General features: G+C 55.8%; 2 long non-coding RNA genes across 3 annotated transcripts; both read right to left on the bottom strand.

Annotated features, from left to right (window-relative positions):
* Positions 1 to 11144: 11144 nt before the first annotated feature.
* On the bottom strand, positions 11145 to 13828 carry LOC120621964 (uncharacterized). 2 transcript variants are annotated; one of them, XR_005658365.1, is made up of 4 exons: positions 13065 to 13828; positions 11896 to 12188; positions 11574 to 11629; positions 11145 to 11468 (listed from the first exon to the last, which is right to left on the bottom strand). It is a non-coding gene; the product is annotated as an uncharacterized LOC120621964 (long non-coding RNA). The 2 variants fall into 2 exon arrangements; XR_005658366.1 differs by lacking the exon at positions 13065 to 13828 and having other exon boundaries at positions 11896 to 12319.
* A 720-nt stretch (positions 13829 to 14548) lies between these two features.
* On the bottom strand, positions 14549 to 17934 carry LOC120621963 (uncharacterized). The gene is made up of 3 exons (XR_005658364.1): positions 15858 to 17934; positions 15366 to 15458; positions 14549 to 14908 (listed from the first exon to the last, which is right to left on the bottom strand). It is a non-coding gene; the product is annotated as an uncharacterized LOC120621963 (long non-coding RNA).
* Between the last annotated feature and the right edge of the window lie 2278 nt (positions 17935 to 20212).

Here is a 20212-nt window from a genome sequence, read left to right as displayed (position 1 = left end):
CAGCAGAAAATAAGAAGACAAAGTCACCTTTAGTGACTTGATGATCTCAGGTGGGAGCTTGTCTTGTCAGAAGCAAAAATCAGATGAACCCGGAAGAATCTGGGAAGCAGTGAGGGACCTTGGGAGGGTCAGAGTCGAACTGTCATTCACTGTGTGACTTACGTTCCTCAGCCTCTCTGAGCCTTAGTTTCTTCATCTGTAGAATGAGAATAATAATATTAACATTGCAGGGTTGTTGGGGAAATTAAATTAAGCTAATTTATGTGAAATTTAATTTAAGAAGGTATATAATATGCCTGGCAAGTGGTAGGCACTCACTAAATGTTAACAACCCTCCCTAAGAGCGGGGAGAAAGCCCAGGGCCCTATAAGGCTTGCCATGGCTTTTTTTTTTTTAAGTAAGATAAAATTTTATATCTCTCTCATATAAAATTCTACAAGTAAGCAGTCCCAGGCTGGCAGGGTGATTTCGCAACCTGCAGGGACCCAAGCCACTTCAGCAGGAAGCTTTTACCTCATGGTCCGACATGGCTGCCAAGCTCCAGCCTCTGTACCTGATTTCCAGCTAGCAGGAAGGAGTAGAGAGCACAGCGGAGTTCTCTTTAGAGGACACTTCCTGAAAGCCACACACAGCACTTTGACTTACGGACCTTTGGACAGAATTTGTCACATGCCCCCCTGGGCAACAGGGAATTCCGAGGAATGTGGCTTTTCCTTATTCCAGCAACCACGCGTCCAGATAAAATGGGGGTTCTTATGTTAGGGAAGAAGGGGGAGGGGCACTGGGGGGGGTAGGCCATCTCTGCCCCACTGCCCCACTGGGCCGGTTGTCGTGTGGGTTGACGGGATAGTGAACGCAGACTCCTCCACGACAGCCAGGCTCTCCTCCCCTCTCTGTGCCAGAAGTCAGGCCTCCCGTCTTCTGGAAGGCTCTCTCCCCCGTTAAACGCCAGGGCTTCCAAATCTCTCGTGTACAACCTGCTCGGTCCACGTCAGACCCTGAGACCAGCCGGCTCTGAGGCTGACGTTGCCGGCCGCAGGGACGAAGCCATCTTTATTCAGATGTTTCTTTGGCCCTGAGCACTAACCATGCGGACACCTCGCCGCTCTCAAAATGTAAGTGTAAACGAAAGCGAATTAAAAATTTTGCTTTTGGATGTTTATCGATGTGGGAGAATACACGGAATATTATATTCGGTTTTTAAGAACCCAGCATATGGAACAGCAGGCGGTGCGATCCTGGTTATAAAGACTTTTTAAAGTTACATTTACACACTGGAAAAAGCCCAAGGACACAGACCATGAAACATCCACTATGCTTCTCGGATGTGTGACTAGGAATGATTTCTGTCTTCTTCACCTACTTTTCTCTATTTTCCAAGTTTCTCCTGAGTGCGGATTACTCTCATAATGATAAAAAGCAATTCGATTGACAAGGACATGTGAGCGCTCGGGTTCTGGTATGCAGGCGGTGGCCAGGTGGGCCAGGTGGGCCGAGTGGGGCAGGTGGGCCAGGTGGGCCGAGTGGGGCAGGAGGATGGGACCCGCACTTCTTTGCCCTGGGCTGACTTTCAGGGCTTGGGGCAAACCCTGGGCGACCCAACTAGCCTCGTGCCAGCTGGTAAATGAACACAGCAGCGGGGTCGAGGGAGGCCACACGCAGGGAGGATGCCTTGCTGCCAGCTTCTGGTGAGAGCCCTACCCTCCTGTGAGCCACCTGGAATCGCAGATGGGACGTTTAGTGAGCTAAATGCTGCGAGTGATTTCTCCACTTTTTGAGGCCAGTGGGCTGGAGCTCTCCCTCCTCAAGCTCTCCCTTGGGTGGAGGTTCCCATTCATTCTTCTCACGGGACCTCTGGAGCACTCCTGCAGGGAAGGACACAGGTGGCCCCGTGGGGCAGCCGGAAACCTGGGGACAGTTCCCTGAGAGTCCCCATGGGCCGAGAGTGAGGGACTGGGTTCTGGTCCCAGGCTCGGTCTCCCATCTGTGCAGTGGGAGGGCGGGGCCGAGCTTCCCTGGTTCTTCCTGCTGGCGGAGCGCCCACTCGGCCTGGCCTGTCACTGGATCCGGGGTCCCTAGATTTAGGAGGAGACCCAACAGGAGATTCACTCCCTTCCCTCCAGTCAGAAGAACTACCCTTCTGCCCTTCCTCTCCGCTTCTTAGTACCTTAGCGACCTCCCTCCAGCTGCGAGAGCACTTTCTTCCCCACAGCCAAGCTCTGGGCCGCTCTGGGCCTCCTCACGCCCTCCTCCCAGAGCGTGGGGGCCGCTCTCCTCTGGGGCCCGTGGCGGCGGGGAGGCTGGGGCCTCGTTGGAGAGTGGGTTAGGTGGTTTGGTGGGAGTGGAGAGGAGGCGGGAGACAGGTCACACAGGACCTCGGGTGAGGCCTGAGGCAGGGCCGCTGAGTGGGACACTTGGGAAAAGCAGCTCCTGGGGTGGCGAACACCCTCGGAAGGCCTGGTGAGCAGACTTGACACCTTGGGGTGCAGGGGAGAAAGCGCCCTTCTCTGCTGGAGCGCAGGTGGGTGGCCACACACAGGCCTCCTGTGGCGCAGGCTGGGCGTGGCCAAGTAGGACTGTAACCTCTGCTGCGGGCTCTGAAAAGGGGGTGGAAAGGGCAAATCTGCATGTCAGAAAAATGAGTCTAGGGGCATGAGCCGTGCAGGCGGGAACGGCCTTTGGAAGTAAAGACTCCTAAGCATCTTTGATCTTCAGGTCAAGGAGCGATCCTTGTGGGTAACGTATGCGAGGGCCTGGGTGGGACAGTCGCCCGCTGTCCACACCCCCGGCCTGCTAGCACGCCCCCCCGCCCTGTCTGTCTCCTCCCTGTCCTCAGACTGGCCTGACCCGCACACGTCCCTGGGAGTCGAATTCCCTTCTTCTCCCCAGGATCCCGCGGCCACCGCCAGCCTCTCCTTCCTCCTCCGGACACAACGCATCACGCCGGTGCTCAGTCCTCGTGCGCCCTGTGCCGCCCGGAACCGCCCCTCTGCCACTCTCCGCCTCGCCACATCTCTTCCCCTTCAGTTTACTCACCATGCTCCGGCCGGGGTGGTTTTGTCTGTAATCCCTGGCTGGCCGGCTCCCTCGACCCGGGGCCCCCAGGTGCAGCCCTTTCTGGCCCGCTCCACCCCGCAGAAGCCCCCTCCTCCTTGCATCATCTTCCCCTAGGAAGCTTTTGGTTCGCATGTTTGTTTGTTTGTTTTCTGATCACAGAGAGCGCTCGTGCCCCAGGGTTCTGTGCTGCAGGAACAGTCCCTTCTTGCTGGTTCAAACAGAAGGATGTTTATTATCGGGTATCGGCTCGCTTGGCCAGTTTCCGGCCTGCCGGCCAAGCAAGCCTGGGTGGTACAGCTCGGCTGTGGACGAGGTCGCCCAGCCCCTGCCCCGACAGGGTTCCCCTGCCCTGCCGCCTTCGGGGCTGTGCCTGCGTGGTCTGCACCGCGGCGGGACCCCGCTCCGGCCACGGCCGGCGTCGGCTGGTCGTGCAGAGCCACCCTTAGCCCGGGCTCAGGCTTCTCCTCCTCTGTCCACGGGTGGCGTGGGCTGAATCGTGTTCCCCCAGAAAGATCTGTTGAAGTCCTAACCCCACAACCTCAGATGTGACCCTCTCTGGAAGTCAGGTCATTACCAGTGTCACTCCATTGGTGAGATGAGGTCACATCGGAGTGAGGGGCCCTACTCCGATACGACTGGTGTCCTCATGGGAAGAGAAGGGACACAGACACACAAGGTGAGGTCGCCGTGTGACGGCAGAGACGGAGATTCGAGTGATGCGTGCCAGGCTGGGGACCCTCCCCGACAGAACCTCGGGGGGGCGAGGCTCTGCCAGCTCCTCGTCTTCAGCCTTCTGGCCTCTGGAACGGTGAGATGATACATTTCTGTCATTTGGAGTTGCCCAGTTTGTGGCACTCCGTGACAGCGGCTCTAGGAAAGGAACACAACGGCGCGCGGGATTCTCCACCAGGATGTGGGTTGGCGGGTGACAGGCGGTGACGCCATAAGAGCTGGAGCCACGGAGCGGGGGCCACGCACTCATTCGATTCGCCTCTCTTCCGCTGCAGGCATCCGGGCAGCCTGAGGGACAAACTCGGCCTGCCGGGGCTGAAGCAGAGTGGAGGCTGGAGCCCAACTTCTTGTCCCTGCCTCCGGTTGTTCCGGGCACCTCAGCGTGACTGACTTCTCCGGGGCTCCCGGCCCTGAGCTCTGGCTGGCTGGGAGGTCCTGAGAGCACCAGGCGTCCCAGAGGGACAGATTTCATGCTGTGAGTATGTTAGGCCGATAGGAAAAGCTGGCCTGGGGACCAAGAAGGAAAACCAGGCGGGAGGTTCGGAGGAGAGAAGGTTCTGGCAGGAGGGCCGGGTGCCACTTACTTGGAGATCATGGGTTCAGGTCCTCTGGGGCCCAGCTCAGCTCTGTGGCCGTGGCTGCGAGCAGGCGTGCCTGTGTTTCATCCCCTCCCTCCAGGCCCACCTGAGCGTGTTCCGATGTCCACACCTCCTTCTGACTGTCCTGGGCCCTGGCAGCCCTGCTGGTACGTCTGGGCCCCCGGGCAGGAGCTGCCGTCAGGGTGACTGGACGGCGACCCAGCGTCCACTTCCGCTTCTCTCCCCGGGCAGGCGATGAAAGTTCAGGCCTGCTCTTGCAAGGAGAAGGTCAGAAAGAACCAGCTTGTGCCAAGGATGGGACAGTGGGGGTGACCGGCGCCCTTAGGGGCAGAGTGAGAGGCTGAGTTAACTATCAGTTCCTGCAACAGCCCAGCCTCCTCCCCCGGGGCCCACAGAGATCCTCAACCTTCCTTAACACCCCAGCGGCCGGCTGAGGAGGCGGCGCCCCAGCCACACTCAGAAACACTGACCGGAAGGTCTGGGAGGACCCCGGAATCTGCATTTCGGCCAGAGCTGCGTGAGTGCAGAGGACAGTGGCTCGCTCACTGACCACAGGATGCAACATGGGGCAAGGGAGTGAGAATGACCGGGTCTGATGCCCACCCGACCCCACCAAGGCAGCCTGACCCCTGCCCTTTCAGTAGGACACCCACCAGCTAGCGGGCCTCCGAGAGGGGGCGACCGGACGGCAGTGACACGGGGCACTGCGATGGCCTAACGTCCTCCTGCTGCCATCGAATCTGTGATAATTTCTGAACAAGAGCCCTACGTTTTTATTTTGCTCTCCTGTGAGATAATAGAAAAAATAATATATATATATATATATATATTAGTGTCCACCTGGTTCCTGGCTCAGGGCTCCCAAGACCCTTGGGATTTCCTGAGTGATAAGAGCTCCCAGATACCTTTTGTCCTAATATTTGGCCTTTGACCCCAGACCCTGTGGCATTTTCCGGGTGATAGTGTCTTTGTTTTAATGAGATGGCTCTTGGTGGGCTTGCGGCTGGGGGCCGGTCACCTGACAGACCGAGCCATGACTAGCTTGGCATTTTCGGCCCCATCCTCCATTCCTTGGAGCAGGGAGAGGGCCTGGAGATGGAGTTAATGACTGACCACTCCTCCTCCAGGAAGTGTCCATAAAATCCCCAAAGTCTGGGGTTCGGACAGCTTCCGGGCTGGCGGACACGTGGAGGTGCTGGGCGAGAGGTGTGTCTGGACAGGGCGTGGCCGCTCTGCGCCTCCCTCACGTCCTTGTCCCTGTAGCTTCCCTCGGCAGGCGCGTCTGAATCCTTTATCGTGTCCTACAACACTCGGGGAATGAATGGTAAGCAAACCGTTTTCCTGCTGTTCTAGCGAATTAATCGAAGGAGGGTTTCGCGGGAACTTCCAACTCATAGCCAGTCGGTCAGGAGCACAGGTGGCCTCTGAAGTTGGGGTTGGGCCGCAGTTCTGTAGGACTGAGCCTATGGGACCCGACCTGATCTCCAGGTAGGTAGTGTCAGAAGTGAGCTAAGTCGTAGGACACCCAGCTGGTGGCATAGAATTGCTCGATGTGGGGGAAAAACGCCTCTGGTGTCAGAACTGCGGTGACTACGACAGCGGTGTGAGAGTCAGGAGAAGCACACGGGAGGAAGAACGAGGTTTTCTTCAATTATTAAAATATTCTGCAGATTGTGAAGCTGGTCTCGATCGGGGCGACAAGGGGCCTCGTCAAACCTGGAACTTTCGGCAGGGCCAGGTGTGTTAACCTGCAGAAGTTGGACAACTCAGTGTAACCTCAGAGAGGGGAACAGAGGCCAGTGGCTGGGGGGCTGGAGGGAGGATGAGCCACAGGATGAGGGCAGCTCCAAGTTCAAGGGGCTACGCTCCCCACTGCCCGGGGTGCCCCGCAGGCTGGAGACACCGGGCAGACAGACACGGGGTCCTGGATTCGATGCCTGGAACATCCTTTCTGGCCCCTTGAACCCCAGTTGAAGGATGTGAGCCATCTGATGAGTGCAGTGAGACCACCATCCAAGCCCCAAGAGGGAGCGATGACCTGCCAGGTCTCCAGAGCACATGCAGAGCCACCCGCCCCTTGCCCGGGTTCACACACAGCAGGCCTGACCACCCGGACTTCCTGTCTTTAGGACTGCCATCCTTCACATGGGTTCTTGCCCATGTGGGGACCTGGCACGGTCCCAGAGCAGGCGCTTGCCGAGCTGAGCCGGGCTGCAGCGGCCAGACTTAGAACATGCCCTCCGGCCCTGTCCACAGCTGTCTGCGCTGCCGTTTCTTATTTGGCGTTGCTATGCTCGGGCCTTGGATAGCTCTGCGCCTCCTGTCTGTCTACCCCTTGCTATTAAAGACGAGATTCCCCCTCACCCTCCCAGTCAAGCCCCAGCCGTGGGTCCTTAACAGATCAATGTCTGCTGGCAGCTTCTTGCTGTTGCTATGCTCAGCGCCTTCATGAACGGCAATCTAGAAAGAAAAGGCCTTTTCCTGTCACAAAAACGATCGAGCCGGGTTGGAAATACCTCGCCCTGGAAACGTAGCTTGATCTTGTGTCTGGAAAACCTTTATTTCTGGTGAAGGTTATTCTAGCTCCGGCAGGGTCTCCCATGAAGGCACGTCCGAGCCGGGGGTGGGGGGTGGGGGGTGCGGGGAGAGGTTCCCAGAACGAGAGTGGCATCATTTCTTCACTTCCCAGGGCTGAGTTGGTGCTGAGGAACCACAATGAGACCCCGTGGTGGGCTCAGGCCCTCAGAGGAGGCGGCAGGGTCATCCGGGGACAGGGTCAGCTCTGTCCCCACCTGTGGCGCTTCCTGGGAAAAGTGGCTCAGAGGCACCAGCCCGCGGCCGGTGAGAGTTAACAGCAGACTCTGTTCGCACAAAGTCCTAAAAATAAAAACAGCACGATGCCAGTTCAGGGGCAGACGAAGCAAGCTGCTGGAGCGAGACAGACGGCTCACGGACGGGTCCCTGTACCTTTGGGTACTTGCCGTTCGGTAAAGATGGCCCTACGAAGACGAGCAGGATGGCGCATTTAGCAAAGGGGCTGAGAAAGCCGGCTCCTCATAGGCACGAAAGTCAGCTGGATTCCTCTACCTTACAGCACACATGAAAGGCAGACTCCAGAGGAATTAACGGCTTAAATGCGAATGGTAAAACGATAAGCCTGATAGAAGGAAATGCATTCGAGAAGCTATAAGACCCAGAGATCGGAAAACATTTCTTAAACTGGACCCCCCGAAGCATAAGCCATAAGGGGGAAAAAGGGAAGAGCAGACTCTGCTTTCCAAGCGCCCCAGACCCCCTCTGACTGTGCATTCCATACCGGCCCTCAGAAGCCCTCCCTCCAGCGTACCTCATCTCTAAGCCTCCTATTCCCCCACATTCCCACAGTGTCCTCTGTACGACGGGCTTGTATCCACCTCCTGGGACCAGCCTCCAAACCCTTGGGACTCCTGAGAGACAGGAGTCTCTTGCTATTCATGGCGAGCCCCTCCGGCCACACCTGGTCGTTTATGGGAATAAGGTGACGCGTGGTGGAACCCTTACAGTTTATGGAATCAGGTGACTCAGGACGGGCAGGTGGCTATACCAGAAAGACCAACCGTGTGTTTAGGGGGTTGGGGCATGAGCCACACATGACGTCAGACCCGACCTGGGGGCAGGGTGACCGACTAGAGATGGAGATTGACTCCCTGGCCAACGAAAACCCAATAAAGTGCTGGACACCAGAGCTCGGTGAGGATCTTGGTTGCCGGAAGAACACCGCCCCCCTGAGGATGATGGAAGCTTCGAGTTCGAAACCCACCCGACTCACTCTACGCTTCCCCTGCATTTGCTGGTGTTAATCTGTATCTTCTGCAGAGATAAAACGGTAACCGCTTAGCGGAGCACTTTCCTGAGTTCCGCGAGTCGTTTTAGGGCATCGTCCAACCTCAGGAGTCTAGGGGGATCCCCTGAATTTGTAGCCAGCTGATCTAAAGCGAAGGTGGGGACCCCTGACCTTCTGTTGGTCTTGCGGAGCCCCTGTAACCTGAGCCCCCATCCTCTCTGCAAAACCCCACAATGACAGGGCCCCTCCCACGGGCCCCCCACCTCCTGTCTCTCCTCTGTGTCATCCTCCAGCCTGTTGAGAGATCTTCCCAAATCTCCCTTCCCCAGCCCTTCATCGCCTCCGTTACCCTTTGGGTAAAGTCAGATCTCCTTGGCCCCGCACACAAGGGCCCGTGATGTCATGGTCTCTTGTTGACCTCTCTTCGGCCCAACTCGACCTCAAAACATTTCCTTTTTGCCTCATCGCGCTCCTTGTCATTTCCTAGACCCACTTTGACCTTCAAAAGGGCCTCTTCCTGTAAGTTTATCTTTGACTCTTTCTGTGACTCACGACTGACGTGGGCGTCCTTGCCCTGCTCACTGCGCCCTCACCCCCGACACGACGGTCTGTTTGCCCTTCTGGACTCGTGACCGACTGCGTGCTTCTCAGAGGCGAGAAGCTTGTCGTTGAACCCTGCGGCTTCAGCAGACCCCCCACAGCCGCTCCCCACCGCACGCAGCGTCCGGATCCCAGGAAGCCCCCAGGACCTGTCTGTGGGATGAGCGGGTGAATGAATCACCGAAACAATAATCTTCACCGACGTGGTTATCTTAGGAGAGTGAGATTTACAAATATTTATCGCTTAAATCGACACTGGTCCCCGTGCGGCCCACATGTCAGAAGGCAGCTCTTCCACGCGAAATACGGGGGGCCCTCGCCCACGTTTTGTTCCCTTGTAGCAGTACACGGCATTCGCAGGTCACTTTTACCCAGAGGACTCATTACAGATATGTGGATTATACTATACGATTTTCACGAAAGTAACTGTCTTCGAATGGAGAAATGTTGTCCGATATTAAAAAAAAAATTTGGTCTTTGTCCTGGTTCCTGGGGCAAAGCTTCAAAACCCTTGGAATCTCCTGAGTGATAAGAGCGCCCTTGCTATAAAGATAGCTCACAGCTAAGATAGGGGCTGAGGTGGGGCCAGGTAGTTGTTTGGGATGGGGGCTGGTCACTGGAAGGACTCAGCCATGATTAGGGGGTTGGAAATTTTAGCTGCACTCCCTGAGCTCCAAGGGGCAGAGGGGGCTGGATATTGAGTTCAGTTACCACTTGTCAATGATTCAATCAATCCTACATAACGGAGCTTCTTTAAGGGGTTTGGTGACACACTCATGCGGGCCGGGAGGCACAATTCCATGGCGACAAGGCCTCTGTGCTTCAGGACCTTTCAGACCTGGCCCCATGTTTGTATGTACCCATTATAATAAACTGACTGTAAGTAAAGTACTTTCTTGAGTTCTGAGTCATTTTAGTGAATTACCAAACGGGGCGGGGGACACCTGAATTTGTAGGCAGCGGGGCAGAAGTGTGGGTCACCTGGGGAGTCCACTCGTGGCTGGCGTCTGGAGTGGGGGCAGCCGTACAGGACTGAGCCTTTAATGTGTGTGATCTGGTGCTAACTCCAGGTAGATAGTGTCAGAATTGAACTGAATTGTTGGTCACCCAGTTGGTGTCAGAAAACTGGAGAGTTGGTTGCTGGTGTGGAAAATCAATGCTCATTTGGTGTCGGCGAGCACTGCACAGTAGGCTAAGGATCTGGGAAACAGCTAGTAAAAACAATGCAGATCTAATGAGAGATGACGAGAAGTCAGGCATTTAAAAAAACTATCAAGACTCTTTGAAATGTGGATAAGAAGAATCTTACGCATCGGGTTGCATGGTGCCTTTTCGAGCAGCAACACATTTAAAACGAAGCATCTAGAACCCAAGACAAACCTCAACACTTGTAACGTTTACCACCCTGTTCAATCCAGTTCTTCACAAACTCGTGGAAATTTAATGAACTGTGCGGAGGCATCGTTTAAGGTTTGTTTTTTAATAGAAAAAAATTCAAGAGGCATTACCATTGGGCAAATGTTTAAAGGGATTAAATAATGGAATATAAGATGGTAACACACCAGAATACATTCCTTTGTCAACAAATACTGTTGGGAAATGCCTAGAAAACACTACTGAATATCTGAACAATCCATTAGAACAAATTATTCAGTGGGGACTTTGTGATACAATTGGATACAACTATGGATACTGTTACTGGATCTGGAAAAGATTATATTTCAATAATAAAGTGCACAAAGAACTATTTTTTCTTTTTTAATGAGTCAGTAAAGGAAGGACTCCCCAAGAAGGTATTTTCTCAACTGTAAGTGACCTCTGAAAAACAATGTGTCATTGAAAAGCTCTGTTTGCTACTGAAGCTGTATTTTATTTGGAATTTTCTAAAAAAGAAAGAATTCAGGGTCAGGTTACAAAGACAGCCAAGCAGAGAACTCATTCCTTTCATTGCTGAGAAGGGTAGAGGATGATGCCAGAAGCGCCATGGACCAGAAGTCACTGACTTTAGAAAATAAAGAACTTTAAACATAGTAGGATCTTTTCGCTACTTTGCGATGAGATAGGGGTGAAGAAACCCTTTTGTTCCACACAGATCCCAAGGGGATCTTGTGACAGAAACTGAAAAGACCCTGTGAGTTGAAACCAAAGAAAAAAACAAGTGTTTCAAGCCGCGATCCTATCTCTGATGTAGGACTATCGCCTAGCAGGTACCGCACGCACGCGCACACAGACACACACACACACACACACACGCACACGCACACGTCGCACACACACACACACACACGCACACACACACAAAGACTGGGCGTTGTGTTTCTCTGGTACCCCTGCCAAGCTCCACAGCAGGCACCTGGTCAATAAAGCCGAGTGCGTGTATAATAATACCATTCGTCCTGAGTACGATCTGCAGGTCGGGTCAGCTCGGCGGGCATCCGCTGTGCCCTGCGGCGTCAGAACTGCTGCAGCCTGGACGGGCACGGCTCAGCTTGATGCCGCAGAGGCACTGGGTCAAACTCCAGCTCGGCCGCTCAGCGGCCGTGGCACCGTGGTCAGCTTGGTTCCTCCATCTGTGAAATGGGCCGACGCTGTGGGACTTCTAGGGCGAGTGTGGCCGCTGTGGGACACCGCGTGTGCAGGGCCCTCGCTCTCCCGCTCTTAGAGGGATAAAGTTCACTGTAGGCGGGGGACTCGCTAGCATGAGAGGAGGCGGCCTTCCCCGCCCCGCCCCAACCTGGGGTCCTCCCACGAGGCTCACCCACCGCCTCACGTGAGGCTCTGCTGTGCCAGCCTTTCGTGATGCAGCCCAACTTGGTGGCTACAGGAATAAACGGAGTGGAAGGGAACAGAGGTAGTTAGTTATTCCCTTGAGTCTTTTAACTACGAGACGTCCATGGAGCTCTTCCCGTGGCCTCCGATGGACCGTCCTGCCCACCTGGCTTCCCCTCAGGCCCAAACCACGTGGCCTGCCACTGCCACCCGGCTTCGATTTCACAAGAAGAAGAGAATTGGTAACGAAATCGAGTATGGCGCCGGGGGCCTGGTCATGGGACACCGAGGGAGGGGTTGGGGCGGGGAACCCACCTCTGGCCAGCGGGCAGGGATCGGAGGCCCGTCCCGTCGGAGTCTACGGCTGCTGCTTCCATTCTGACGCTTCCCCCCAAAGTCAAGTCCTTGGAGCAGCTGGAATTCCCAAAGCTTTTCTCACCCGTGACCCTTGCCTGGCTGACCTCACAGCTGAAAACAAGCCCGTCTCAGGGAAGGCTGCGGGAGACGTCCCTGGGTTTTTTCTTTTGATTGTTAATGGTTTCTTTCTTAAGACTCTAGTTCAAATGCTTCCTTTTAAATGGCAGACGTAGGCAAATAGGCTTGAAAAACTAGACACAACAGAAATAGTACAGAGGCGTAGAAAGGAAAATATAAATGTCCTTCTCGCCCCCACCGTCCCCCTGGTGACCCCTGGAGAAGAAACCCAGGCCAGGAAGAAATTGTGGCTGTCAGAAAAAGCCACTGCTTTTCCACCCAAAGGAGGGTGGCCTTGTGGCCCCTGTCCCTCTGTCTCTCATTCCCGCCACTCTGCATTTCCCCGACAAGGGCTGGTCCAGCTTCTCGGCACTCGCAGCTCTGCCGGGGGGGCCCCGTCCGCAGGACACACACAGTCTGTGCGCCAGAAGGCCTGCTCGGCCCGCCATCGGCCCTGCGTGGGACAGCTGACCCTCCTGGGGGCTCTTCCCCGACTCCACCCGCACGTGGCCTCAGGCTGAGGCTCCCTCCCGCAGGAAAGCCTGGATGTGAGAAGTGACACTCCAGAAATTTGGCTCAAAGGGAGCTCAGCATCCCTCAGAAAGGAGGTGGGGCCTAAAGGGGGTGGTTGTCGAGTGAACAAAGTTAAGCGTTATTGGACACTGCGGAGGGTCGCGGTCCAGGTTTTGTTTCTGTCTGAGTAACAGGACTTCAAAAGGTTGGATCGAGTCAAATGAAAACATTTACTCGATGCTAGACGCTGAAGAGAACACAAAGAGATCCGGATCGTGATCTGTCTCCCCAGGAAACGTAGTCCTGGTTATTGCTGCCATTTGGGTGTATCTGTCACTCAATCTGGCATCCCTCGGGGACATCTGTTGTCCTCACACCCCAAGATGGCTGCTGGAACTCGACCATCGTGCTGAAATTCCAGCCATCAGGGAGAAGGCAGGAGATTGGAAGGGATGGTCCCTCCTGAAGGAACACTGACTCCCAAAAGTGGCACTTACCACTTTGTCACATCCCCTTGTGCAGAACTTAGTGACACAGTCACAGCAGCTCCAGGAAGGCTGGGAGCGCAGTCTTTATCCCAGGAGGCCATGTGCTGACATCAGGGATTTCTGTTGGAAGAACAGGAGCCCAAGCACTGGGACATCACGACCTCTCGAGGCAGTGCTGACTGTCACACAAGCAGCATAAGGGACACACTGGCATTTTGGAGGGCAGTGGCGTCAGGGAGAAGCTGGGCTGTCACAGGCCCCTCGTCACCACGACCACGGGCCTGTGCGCCCCACCTATTATGAAGACCCCAGAAGCTTGGGCCAAAAGGCCCTCAGGGCCGCTGTCCCCACCCCTCCAGCCCCAGCGGGATGCCCTGTCACGGGACTGCTCGTCTTCTGTTTGAACGGACCCTCCGACAGGCAGCCATCACCTCCCAAGGCAGGTTTCATTTCCTTGACTTCGGTGGTCCTTCACCTCGAACCTAAACCTGCTCGAACCTTCTACCCAGGCATGATTGAACGCAGCAGTGCAAACCAAGGGCGAGTTCTGTGTGGCTGACCCCTGGGACTGGACACCCCGACTGCCACAGGGTCGCGTGGAGCTCTGGGGCGCCCGCAGGGACGTGAGGGCGGGGCATGGGTGAGGACAGGCTAAGGGGCCGGGGCTTTGTCCCCAGGGCCCTGGCTTCCAAACACTCTTAGTAACAGAGTCCTTTCCTCAGCCGCAGAGTCAGCCTGAGTGAAAGCCTAACGTGGCAGCTCTTCTGTGAAGGCAGGTGGACGGATAGGGCCCCCTGCTTGGCTCCCCAGGCCCCCGCTTTCTGCAGGCAGTGGGGAGCCCTTAAGTCCCCTGAAATGACGCTGGCCTTCTCCTGTCAGGCCCTGTCTACAGGCCATCCTGACACAAAGGCCCCAGGCGGGGGGCGGGACACCCTCAATGAGAAGAGGGTCCCCAGGCCCTGGGGAGCTCAGGCTGCGTGCCCGGCCAGTGGCGGGGCGAGCCACATCCCCCAAGGCCTGGCCACACCTCCCAGGGTCAGACGTCCACCGCCCGCATCCGGCTGGCTTTTTCCATATTTACTCCCGAGAGTTCCTTCAAACAATTAAGAGGAAAGGCTCCCGAGCCCAGCTGTCCAGGATGCACGTGTCTGCAGCTTTTTCCAGGGACGGAGCGGCCGCCCCCAGGGGAGCTGCTCACGGGAAGGAAGCCCGACCTGCACCATCAGGAAGCAATTAGGCGGCCCCACCGCCGCGGCCTAACGCGGCCCCCCCGCCCCCCGCCAGCCCCCATTCCGCGCTTGCACGGCCGCCTCGTCCTTCCGGTCCGTGAGGGAGGCCTCGCAGCATCCTCCTCCGACACTGGGCTGGTGGCGGTCCCCAGGCTGCCGCCCTACTCCACCCGCCAGCAAACAAGACCCACAGGAGCGCTGCACGCCAGGCCCCGCTGGGCTCAGGGCGCCGACTGCCCTCTGAACCCACACACAGCCCCGCTCACCCTCACCTTTGGGGGTTCAGACTCCCCTTGCCCCGGGCCCCTCTTTTCCGGCCTGATCTGTAAAGCAAGCCTCAGCCGGCCGTGATCTCTCCTTCCGCTACCCCTGAGGGCCAAGGGGAAGCGGCCATCTGAGCCTGGAGGACTTCACTGCTGAGGCCTGTGTGTCTCTAACTGGGGCTGGCTTCCTGGGGCTTCAGCAACAGGAATTCCTCATCTCACAGTCTGGGGCTGGAAGTCCAAGATCAAGGTGTGGGCTGGGCGGTCCCTTCTGACCGGGGCTCCGTGGGCCATCTTTGGGGTTCCTTGGCGTGTAGACACACCACCCCAACCTCTGCCTTCATCGTCGCATGGAGTTCTCCTGTGGATGTGTCTGTGTCCAAATTCTCTCTCGTTATAAGGACACAGTCATATTGGGTTAGGGCCCACCTCATTCTAACCTGATCATCTGCAAGGACCCCGTTTCTAAATAAGGCCCCCTTCGCAGGTACTGGGGGGAGGACTCAACATGTGGGTTTGTGGGGGACACACTGTCACCCACAATAGCAGATTAACTACGGGGTCCTCAGTCCCATATGAATGTCAGTGTGCCATGCAGAAGCTGGGACATACTTATGCTAGGAAATTGTTCATCTGAAATTCAGATTTCCCTGGGCATCCTGTACTTTTTCTATGTCTAGGGCTGGGGTACTGTGGGTCAGTATGGGGAGGACAGATGCTGGAGCCCTTGTGGATATGTGGTCCCAGATGCGTGAGGGTGCCAGGTGGGCGAGCAAGCCCCGCCCCACCCATCCACCCTCCGAGCCTGGTTTCCTCACACGGTCACTGCTCCGTCACGAGATAGGCCTGTCTGGCCTGGCCCCCAGCATTCTAAGCTTTCACTATGGTCCGAAGGAAGGTGAAGTATACGCCTGAAATTCAGATTTTCTATTGTGGTGAGCAGCCCACCAGGGATAATGGCAGGAAAGTCATTCAAATAGATGGTGTCAGATGCGGTTAGAAAGCACCCAAAGTTCTTTTATGCCAAGGAGCTGAGCTCCGCCACAGCTGAGGTGATATTAAATTGTGGTGTCACTCTAAGGGGCATTATGCAACGTGACTCACCAGCAATTAGACAAGGGGCAATTAGCAGAAGCTTTGGGAGAACAGGGTCCCGGCACCCACGCCTGGTGGCTCAGGGCTGCCTCAGCCCCGTTCTGCTAACACAGCAGAGGGACAGAGCTGCTGTTTCTCCTGGCGCCAGAGGCGTCCCCATGATACCCTTGAGCCGCACTAAGCAGCACCTTAGGCCCCAGGGCCGGGCCCATTACCTTTGGTTTGCAGCTTCCCTCTGACGTGCTGCTCACTATCTATTGCTTCCCAGTTCTGGGGGGGTCTAAGGTGAAGCTGAAACTCCAACAGTGACAACAAAGGCCCAAATCCGTGGAGCCGGACTGTGGGTGGCAAACACCCATTAGATGAGGAATTAGGATGTTTGCACAATTTGAGAAATCTGACAAATAAACTGGGTATGACTCAGACGGGTAAGTCTACCATCTCCTTCGAATGCCTCAGAGCTTGTGTCATAAACTGGCGTGGGCTTTGTCCTCCTTTTTCCTAATAATTATTTAAGATCCACACTCATTGTTTCCCTGAGTGATGAAACTGCACCCACAGAGACCCATCCAGCATTGCAGACAAAGCTCCTGCCCCAGAGCTGGTGGGCGCCGATAGGCACAGGGGGTGCGTGCAGGAAGAGGCTGACCCAGGTTGGGGGGTAGCTCGAGAGTTCGGGGTGGGGGACGGAGGCGTGGCTGTCTCCTCCCTCACCCGCCTCAGCCACACTGGACAGGCCTGAGGACACGGGGGGCACGTGCTTCAGTCAGACCGTGGAGACAAGCCCCACAATGGGTATCGAGAAGTAGGGAGCTCTGTAACAAATATCTTAAAATGTGGACGCAGCTTTGGGACCGGGTCATCGGTAGATGCTGTCAGAGTTTTGAGGTGCATGCTGGAAATCTAGACGTGGAGGGTGACTCTGGTGAGAGCTCGGAAAACGAGGGAGCTGGGGAAGTCTCAGTCGTCTTCGAGAACCCTGAGGCAACCGTGAGCAGAACACGAGAAGAAATATGGACGGCGAAGGCCCTTCTAATGAGGTCTCGGATGGGAACAAGGAACACGGTACTGGAAACTGTGGAAAGGGGATCCTCGTTAAACAGTGGCTGAGACCTCGGCTGAACTGCGTTCACGGGCTAGCATTTCGGGGATGGTAGACCTTCCAGGCCAGGAAGGTCTCTACGCAGTGTGGGAGGAGGGGCCTGGCTCTTCCCGACTGCTTTTAGTAGAATGCAAGAAGAGACAAATGACTCGAGTGTGGATTCGTTAAGCAAAAAGGAACCAGAGCTTAAAGCGTTTGGAAATTTCTCAGCCCCTCTATATTGAGAAAAATGAAAAAACACGGTTGGAAGACAACATTAAGGGCTTGGCCACGCGACAGATAAAGAGCAGACGAAGAAATTAAGACAGACTGGGGTCTTCTGGAATGTTCCCTTGGGAATGAAAGGCAGAGAGACTTCTTCTGAGGCTGGTTTTTGTCATATTTTTGTTCCTAAGCTTTTGACGTGGTGCTGCAGATGAGGACTTGTTATTCAAACACATTAAAACCAGCTGCACGTAAATAGAGGCCACGGTACTCTGAACGCCCTGCTACTAGGACCTCGGCTTCTGCACTCAGTCCTTAGAAGGAAAAGGCCAAGGAGGGCCAGGGAAACTCATGCTCAAAAGGGCAACCCATGCAGTCAAAGCAGCGTCTTGGCGGGACGTGTCCCACAGCCACGTGATTCTGCTGCGGAGACGAAGCCCCACCCCGGCCTCTAACATGTCCGGGCAGCGCATGCCGTGGGCACAGCGTGGTCCTCGCTGGCTGTCGACTTAGCACTTATACTTGTTACTGAGGCTGCGGGCCGCTCTGCAGTAACAAGAAGACCAGAAAGGCCAGTGGCTTAGAGAAAGAGCCTTTTCTCCTACACGATGGTCTGGAAGGAGGCAGTCTGAGCTGGTGAAGTGGCCTGGCTGCAAAAAGTCATTTAGGAGCCCAGGTTCTCTCTACTCAGCGGCTCTGCCCTCTCCTCCTGTGCATGGTCAGAGCTGAGTCACATTTGCACCACAATGAGAATGTACTTATTGCCATTGGACTATGCACTTAAAAATTGTTAAAACAGCCGAGTCGTCCCCTCACCCCCATGAAAAGGTCATTGGTACTTATCTGATGAGTGGCATTTTCGGTTCGGCAAAAGCCTCAGTGAGCAGTGTGAAGCTGGCTCAGCACAGGGGCCAGAGCCTGGCTGGGGAAGGGCCGGTGCTGTGATGAGCATGAGGCTGGCCCCAGGCCTCCGCCTGCTGCTCTTTCATGTGTGCAAACCACGCACGAGAGGAGGACAGGGAGGGAAACTCGAGGTGAGTCATCTGCAGGATGTACAAACCGGGCAGGACCTCCAAACTTGGCGACCGCGAAGAAAATGATTTTAATTCTTTTTTTTTTTTTTAGACTCTCATGTAACCTGGACACTCAGCTGGGGCTCTGTTTCCTATTTCAAGACGTTTCCAAATAGTTGTGTTTGCAGAGACTTTCCAAAACACATGTCCAGGGGAAGGAGCCAGAAAGAACAGAGCTTCTCTGGGCCTGCTGGTCCATTAATCTCGCCAGCTTCTAAGGCTCAAGTGTTTTAACAGGAAGGAGCAGCAGAGGGCCGCACGGACAGGGGCGGCGGGGGTCTCAGAAGCCACTTTCTGGCTGACCGCCAGCAGTTAAAAAGCAGTAACATGGCATGTGACTCGAGAGCACGTACTGAACGTCGAGGCTTCGCTCACACTGAATGGGGACGGTGGGCGGGACTCGTCTGCCTTTTTGCCCTGATACGGCTTGCTCCCCACTCAGGTGTTTGCGAGGCCCCTGCAAGGCCCTCCTGGGGCTCTCGTTTGCAGCAGAAACTTCACCGTGGTGCCACCTTGTCACACAGGCCGGTGACTGCTGTGTGGGCAGAACCCAGCAGGATGCTGCACCTACGGCTGAGCTGGGCGGAACATGTTAGCCAGACGGGGCCGGGAGTGGGGTGACGTGGAACCCCCACTACTGGGAAACCAGCACTTCCCAGGCACAGTCAGGTTCTTTCTACGCTTCATCTCATTAAATGTCCCCACAGCTGTGAGGCAGAAAAAAAAAAAAGCCCATTTTATAGATGAAGAAATCCAGAAAGTTTTAGTGACGTCTCCAAGTTTCCAGATGTAGTAAAGCCAGTCGTTCCCTGAGCCACCGTTTGGCACCCGGAGCTCTGCAGGTGGGAGGCCTGGAGGTGGCTGTGGTCCTCGCAACCTGGATGTTGCTATGGTTACCTGTAACCTGGATGGAGCTCCCAATCCACACGTTTGATAACGTTCATGAGGGTGCAGGCCAGTTCGATGGGCTTTCTTTAAGGGCACTCTGTCCCATGAGAATAAGACCTGTCCCCATCCTTGGCCATGTCACCTCTGCCTACAGAGGGTATGGCAGGAGCCAGAACAGGGCAGACACACGAGGAATTCGGTCCTGCCCCCCTCACCCTTTATCCGCGGTGGTTGAGACAGGGCTGAGCTGGCCCCCACACCCGACCCCCTAAGACCTGCCAAGGCAGGAAATGGTTCATGGGAGTTACAGACAGGGGCCGGTCTCGCGAACTGAACAGCTAAGGTGTAGAATACGATAATAACGCTGAAGAGCGGAGAGCCAGGCGTGGACGAACCCTTGGAACTCAGCCCCGAGGACTCTCAGGGTTAAGCGCCAGCTGGTCGATTTGGGCCCCCAAAGCTGAGTTTTTCCATCTAATCGCGAGCAGAGCCAGCTGCTCCATGGGAAGAAGAATGCGCTGGTCTCTTCGCGTGCTGTGCTGGATGACACGAAAGGTAATGACCTACTTGCTCGGCCAAACCCTGAGGGAAAATAATTATTTTCCAGCAGTTGCTTCTTAAATGACTCTTCCAGGACCCACCTTTACCCCCTCTGGCAAGGGGAATGCCCCCCGATAAGCGCAGCGCACAGGTCTGGAACGGCCTCGCGTTACCTGGCGCTGTCAGGGCAGCCTGACCCGAAGCAGGACCTGTCCTCCACTTGTCCTTCCCTCCCTGTCCTCACGTCTTCTGGCCTCTCACTGCTGCCTCAGCGGCTTCTCGGCTGTGAGGAGCATCTGCCAGGAAAAGCTCCGGGGCTTCGTCTGGCCACAGTGATTCCCTCCCGCTTCCCCTCCGGCCAGCCCCGCCTGCCCGGCTCAGCCCCGTGATCCCCAGTGCGTCCTCGCAAGGGCTGGCTCGTTAGCCCCCCCGTCTTCAAGTCCCGGCTCTGCCGCTTACCAGCCAGGTCTCCGTCCCCACTGGAACCTCGGTGCCCTCACCACGACCGCCTTCACACGTGGGTGTCGGGGCTGCATAAAGCCAGGTCCCAACACGGGACTCGAGCTCGGCACCCAGCCGACACGGTCCCCACCTGCGTCATCCCCCATCTCGCCTCCGTGCTCCCCCAGAAGCCTGTTCCTATTTTCTCATTCGAAGCCCGATATTCCTGAATCCATTCCTTCCTGAGAATTTGGTGCACGTCCCTAAAGGCTCACATTTTTCCAATCTGTTTATATAAAGTGTGGGCGTAAAGTCTGCACCC

The sequence above is a fragment of the Pteropus medius genome, unplaced genomic scaffold, assembly GCF_902729225.1.
Source record: "Pteropus medius unplaced genomic scaffold, Ma_sr-lr_union100, whole genome shotgun sequence".
Classification (NCBI taxonomy): domain Eukaryota; kingdom Metazoa; phylum Chordata; class Mammalia; order Chiroptera; family Pteropodidae; genus Pteropus; species Pteropus medius.
The sequence above is the reverse complement of the archived record's forward strand: the minus strand, read 5'-3'. Positions and strand labels throughout refer to the sequence as shown.